Source organism: Capricornis sumatraensis, chromosome 5 (genome assembly GCF_032405125.1).
Source record: "Capricornis sumatraensis isolate serow.1 chromosome 5, serow.2, whole genome shotgun sequence".
Taxonomy (NCBI): Eukaryota; Metazoa; Chordata; class Mammalia; order Artiodactyla; family Bovidae; genus Capricornis; species Capricornis sumatraensis.
The window spans coordinates 73,275,017-73,282,196 of NC_091073.1; positions in this window are offsets into that span (position 1 = coordinate 73,275,017).

Here is a 7,180-nt window from a genome sequence, read left to right on the forward strand (position 1 = left end):
GGAAGCTTCCATAAGCTTCTTATCCTTCTCTCCATCAGAGGGCAGACAGACTGAAAACCACAATCACAGAAAACTAACCAATCTGATCACATGGACCACAGCCTTGTCTAACTCAATGAAACTATGAGCCATGCTGCGTAGGGCCACCCAAGACAGATGGATGGAGAGTTCTGACAAACTGTGGTCCACTGGAGAAAAGAATGGCAAACCACTTCAGAAGTGCAAATGGTTTCATGCTGATCTCCAAGTCACTCCACCTCATTCACTGAAGATTGTTACCAAGAGCATAGCCTCCCTTTCTGTTCCAAGCCCCTCAGTGTTTATTTGGATGACATTAAAATTAAAAGGGTAACATCGTGACCTTAAAATTTCTTGAATCCCTCATCTTCAGTAATCTCCTCCACTCTAGTCCAGATACCTATTTCCATGCTCATAACTTGGGCCTTATCATCACCCATTCTTTCACCTTCATGATCAAGCATCCTGCTCTCTGATGACAACTTCCTATTCCTCTAACTTCCTTATACAAATATAGCCACTGTAACTATTTTTCAAAGACCTCAGGATCTCTTTATGCTTTCTCCTTTTAATACTTCCCTCATTATCCAACTCAGAGTTCATGGACTATCATTTCATTAACATTTTTTCCAATACTCTAAATGCCCTTGATTTTTCATCTTGCAGATTTAAGAGCAATTTCCCCAAACAAACACATTTACAGACTCTGTGGTCATTATATGCTTTACCACTAAAAGTTTTGTCTGGGAATACTAAAGAAAACCTTTGAAGTTAAAATTGAGTGTTTTGAGAAGTTTCTTGCGCTATCAAAAAGAGAAACTATGTAATTTGTGATACTGAGAAACTATGTAATTTATGATATTAAGGAACAGAGCCTGCAGAGGTTTATACTTTAGTAAGACCTTTGGCCCATCTGGCTCCTAACAGTATTCTTTGTTCCCTGTGCAACGGAGAGGTCATTGGTATGTAAATAATCTCTAACCTTTCTTCCTTATCTTACGGAGAAAAGGAATTGTCAGCACAATACTTTGAATTCTTAAGGTACTTAGGTCAACAAGGCCCATTTCTCTGTGTTTTTCATCGCATACCTTTATTTTTTGAGTCACTTTACATAGCAATGAATTAAAATCAATAAAGTTATTTTATTAATTATTAGTTATTTATTAATTAATAAAATGTTACTAAGGCCATCTTCTAAAATTGTAATTTAAACAAAATCTAAATCAGAGTTTTAGGCTGAAATGTGTTTTCAGTTCCACAGATCCTGCCCCCTCCCGCCTTCTCAGGAGCTCTATATTATCTCTCAGTAGCCCTCTATCGCCACTGGATCTTTCCCCTTGTCTTTTCCATTTGCTCAAGGCTCTGTAATTTACTTGCGTGTGTGCATACTAAGTCGCTGCTTCAGTTCTTTCTGACTCTTTGTGACTCTATGCACTGTAGCCTTTCAGGCTCCTCTACCCGTGGGATTCTCCAGGCTAGAATACTGGAGTGGATTGCCATGCCCTCCTCCAAAGGATCTTCCTGCGCCAGGGATTGAATCTGCGTCTCTTACCTCTCCGGCATTGGCAGGCAGGTTCTTTACCAATAGCGCCACCTGGAAAATTGTTTTTAATTCCCCAGCTTCACATTGCCCTCCAAGTACAGCCTTTTTGTCCACCTCCACAGTCAAACATTTCACTAAAAAGAATTGTTTATATGCGACTCCATCATTTCCCACCTATCCTACATGCCACTTTTTCTGAATGCTGCTTCATCACACCAAAAAAGGTTGCATTAACATCATAATGTGCATAATGTGCTCCAGACAGGCAAGTCCACCATAGTATTTATGCATGTTCCATGGATTCTAACCTGGTGTTTGCTCCCATGATTTGGCTATATCTCAAGAGATCCATGAAAAGGAATTTGAATTTTGCCTGTGACTGGAGAATTTGGCTATTTACTTGATTGATACCCAGCCTGCTTCGTAAAGCAAGTTTGAGAGGCCTAAAAGTTGGGGTAGAGGACGGAATTTGGAGATTATTGCTGTGTAAATGATCAACTCATTGCCTCTCGATTCTAAATTTGCCCTTTTACCTCCTCTGTGAACATGCACTTGTGAAACTGTGCACCTTAGACGGGACTTGAACCCGTGGCTGGGGACTTGAACCCAGCCAGAATTCCAAATGGGACTTGAACCCAGGGTCCTTTCATTGAGATTGCACACCTAGTCTCAGGGCTTAATGAACCCCAGTTCTTTACGTCTCATCACACACACACACAAAAATCATTGAGAGATAAAGTGATAGGTAAGAAGTGGACTTATTTAGAAAGAAACACACTCCACAGACTGTGGGCCATCTCAGAAGGCAAGAGACCCTGACATATGAGATAGTTAGTTTTTGGGAGCTGGATAATTTTGCAGACTACTGAGTGGGATGATTATTCCAACTATTTTGGGAAAGGAGGCAGAGATTTTCAGGAATTGAGCCATGGCTCACTTTTTGATTATTGATGGTTGTCCTCCAACTGTCAAGGTGCTACTGACTATGTCATTTAGCTTATGCTGCTGGATCATGGAAAAAGCAAGAGAGTTCCAGAAAAACATCTATTTCTGCTTTATTGACTATGCCAAAGTCTTTGACTGTGTGGATCACAATAAACTGTGGAAAATTCTGAAACAGATGGGAATACCAGACCACCTGACCTGCCTCTTGATAAACCTATATGCAGGTCAGGAAGCAACAGTTAGAACTGGACATGGAACAACAGACTGGTTCAAAATAGGAAAAGGAGTACATCAAGGCTATATACTCTCACCCTGCTTATTTAACTTATATGCAGAGTATATACATCATGAGAAACGTTGGACTGGAAGAAACACAAGCTGGAATCAAGATTGCCGGGAGAAATATCAATAACCTCAGATATGCAGATGACACCACCCTTATGGCAGAAAGTGAAGAGGAACTAAAAAGCCTCTTGATGAAAGTGAAAGAGGAGAGTGAAAAAGTTGGCTTAAAGCTCAACATTCAGAAAATGACGATCACAGCATCTGGTCCCATGGGAAATAGATGGGGAAACAGTGCAAACAGTGTCAGACTTTATTTTGAGGGCTCCAAAATCACTGCAGATGGTGATTGCAGCCATGAAATTAAAGATGCTTACTCCTTGAAAGAAAAGTTATGACCAATCTAGATAGTATATTCAAAAGCAGAGACATTACTTTGCCAACTAAGCTCCGTCTAGTCAAGGCTATGGTTTTTCCTGTGGTCATGTATGGATGTGAGAGTTGGACTGTGAAGAAGGCTGAGCACCGAAGAATTGATGCTTTTGAACTGTGATGTTGGAGAAGACTCTTGAGAGTCCCTTGGACTGCAAGGAGATCCAACCAGTCCATTCTAAAGGAGATCAGTCCTGGGATTTCTTTGGAAGGAATGACGCTAAAGCTGAAACTCCAGTACTTTGGCCACCTCATGCGAAGAGTTGACTCATTGGAAAAGACTCTGATGCTGGGAGGGATTGCGGGCAGGAGGAGAAGGGGACGACAGAGGATGAGATGGCTGGATGGCATCACTGACTCGATGGACGTGAGTCTGAGTGAACTCCGGGAGTTGGTGATAGGCAGGGAAGCCTGGCATGCTGCGATTCATGGGGTCGCAAAGAGTCGGACACGACTGAGCGACTGAACTGAACTGAATGTATGAAGGAGGTCAGTCCTGGATGTTCTTTGGAAGGAATGACACTAAAGCTGAAACTCCAGTACTTTGGCCACCTCATGCGAAGAGTTGACTCATTGGAAAAGACTCTGATGCTGGGAGGGATTAGGGGCAGGAGGAGAAGGGAACGACAGACAATGAGATGGCTGGATGGCATCACTGACTCGATGGACATGAATTTGTGTGAACTCCGGGAACAGGTGATGGACAGGCAGGCCTGGCATGCTGCAATTCATGGGGTCCCAAAGAGTCAGACACGACTGAGTGACTGAACTGAACTGAACTGAACTGAACTGAATGTATTACATTAGCTCCTGTGCCATGCAGCCATGCCATGTGGGGCCACCCAAGACTGACAGGTCATGGTGGAGAGGTCTGATAGAATGTGGTCCACTGGAGACGGGAATTGCAAACCACTTCAGTATTCTTGCCTTGAAAACCCCATGAACAGTATTAAAAGGCAAAAAGATAGGATACTGAAAGATGTTCATTTACACCCAGGTCTATAGGTGCCCAATATGCTACTGGAAATCTGTGGAGAAATAACTCCAGAAAGAATGAAGAGATGGAGCCAAAGCAAAAACAACACCCAGCTGTGGATGTGACTGGTGATAGAAGCAAGGTCCAATGCTGTAAAGAGCAATATTGCATAGGAACCTGGAATGTTAGGTCCATGAATCAAGGCAAATTGGAAGTGTTCAAACAGGAGATGGCAAGAGTATACATTGACATTCTAGGAATCAGCGAACTAAGATGGACTGGAATGGGTGAATTTAACTCAGATGACGATTATATCTACTACTGTGGGCAGGAATCCCTTAGAAGAAATGGACTAGCCATGATAGTCAACAAGAGTCTGAAATGTAGTACTTGGATGCAATCTCAAAAACGACAGAATGATCTCTGTTCGTTTCCAAGGCAAACCATTCAATATCACAGTAATCCAAGTCTATATCCGGAAAAGTAACGCTGAAGAAGCTGAACAGTTCTATGAAGACCTACAAGACCTTTTAGAACCAACACCCCAAAAAGATGTCCTTTTCATTATTGGGGACTGGAATGCAAAAGTAGGAAGTCAAGAAACACCTAGAGTAACAGGCAAATTTGGCCTTGGTGTACAGAATGAAGCAGGGCAAAGGTTAACAGAGTTTTGCCAAGAGAACACGCTGGTCATAGCAAACACCTTCTTCCAACAACACAAGAGAAGACTCTACACATGATCATCACCAGATGGTCAACACCAAAATCAGATTGATTATATTCTTTGCAGCCAAGGATAGAGAAGCTCTATACAGTCAGCAAAAACAAGACCGTGGGCTCAGATCATGAACTCCTTATTGCCAAATTCAGACATAATTTGAAGAAAGTGGGGAAAACCATTCGACCATTCAGGTATGACCTAAATCAAATCCCTTATGACTATACAGTGGAAGTGAGAAATAGATTTAAGGGACTAGATCTGATAAACAGTGCCTGATGAAGTATGGACGGAGGTTCATGACACTGTACAGGAGACAGGGATCAAGACCATCCCCAAGAAAAAGAAACACAAAAAAGCAAAATGACTGTCTGAGGAAGCCTTACAAATAGCTATGAAAAGAAGAGAAGTGAAAAGAAAAGGAGAAAAGGAAAGATATACATATTTGAACGCAGAGTTTCAAAGAATAGCAAAGAGAGATAAGAAAGCCTTCCTCAGCCATCAATGCAAAGAAATAGAGGAAAACAATAGAATGGAAAAGACTGGAGATCTCTTTAAGAAAATTAGAGATACCAAGGGAACATTTCACACAAGGATGGGCACAATAGAGGACAGAAATGGTATGGACCTAACAAAAGCAGAAGATATTAAGAAGAGGCGGTAAGAATACACAGAAGAACTATAAAAAAAGATCTTCACAACCTAGATAAACACAGTGCTGTGATCACTCTCCTAGAGCCAGACATCCTGGAATGTGAAGTCAAGTGGGCCTTAGAAAGCATCGCTACGAACAAAGCTAGTGGAGGTGATGGAATTCCACTTGAAGTATTTAAAAATCCTAAAAGATGATGCTATGAAAGTGCTGCACTCAATATGCCAGCACATTTGGAAAACTCAGCAGTGCCCACAGGACTGGAAAAGGTCAGTTTTCATCCCAATCCCAAAGAAAGGCAATGCCAAAGAATGCTCAAACTACCGCACAATTGCACTCATCTCACACGCTAGTAAAGTAATGCTTAAAATTCTCCAAGCCAGGCTTCCGGAACACATGAACCATGAACTTCCAGATGTTCAAGCTGGATTTAGAAAAGGCAGAGGAACCAGAGATCAAATTGCCAACATTTGCTGGATCATCGAAAAAGCAGGAGAGCTCCAGAAAAAACATCTATTTCTGCTTTATTGACTATGCCAAAGCCTTTGACTGTGTGGGTCACAATAAATTGTGGAAAATTCTGAAAGAGATGGGACTACCAGACCGCCTGACCTACCTCTTGAGAAGCCTATATGCAGGTCAGGAAGTAACAATTAGAACTGGATGTGGAACAACAGACTGGTTCCAAATAGGAAAAGGAGTACATCAAGGCTGTATACTGTCACCCTGCTTATTTAACTTCTATGCAGAGTACATCATGAGAAACGCTGGGCTGGAAAAAGCACAGGCTGGAATCAAGATTGCTGGGAGAAATATCAATAACCTCAGATATGCAGATGACACCACCCTTATGTCAGAAAGTGGAGAGGAACTAAAAAGCCTCTTGACGAAAGTGAAAGAAGAGAGTGTAAAAGTTGGCTTGTAGTTCAACATTCAGAAGATGAAGATCATGGCACCTGGTCCCATCATTTCATGGGAAGTAGATGGGGAAACAGTGGAAAAAGTGGCTGACTTTATTTTGGGGGGCTCCAAAATCACTGCAGATGGTGAATGCAGCCATGAAATTAACAGATGCTTACCCCTTGGAAGGAAAGTTATGACCAATTTAGATAGCATATTCAAAACCAGAGACATTACACTGCCAACAAAGGTCCGTGTAGTCAAGGCTATGGTTTTTCCAGTGGTCATATATGGATGTGATAGTTGGACTATAAAGAAAGCTGAGGGCCGAAGAATTGATGCTTTTAAACTGTGGTATTGGAGAAGACTCTTGAGAGTCCCTTGGACTGCAAGGAGATCCAACCAGTCCATTCTAAAGGAGATCAGCCCTTGGGTGTTCATTGGAAGGACTGATGCTGAGGCTGAAACTCCAGTACTTTGACCACCTCATGCAAAGAGTTGACTCATTGGAAAAGACTCTGAAGCTGGGAGGGATTGGGGGCCGGAAGAAAAGGGGACAACAGAGGATGAGATGGCTGGATGGCTTCACAGACTCAATGGACGTGAGTTTGTGTGAACTCTGGTTGGTGATGGACAGGGAGGCCTGGCATGCTGTGGTTCATGGGGTTGCAAAGAGTGAGACACAACTGAGCGACTGAACTGAACTGGACTGAA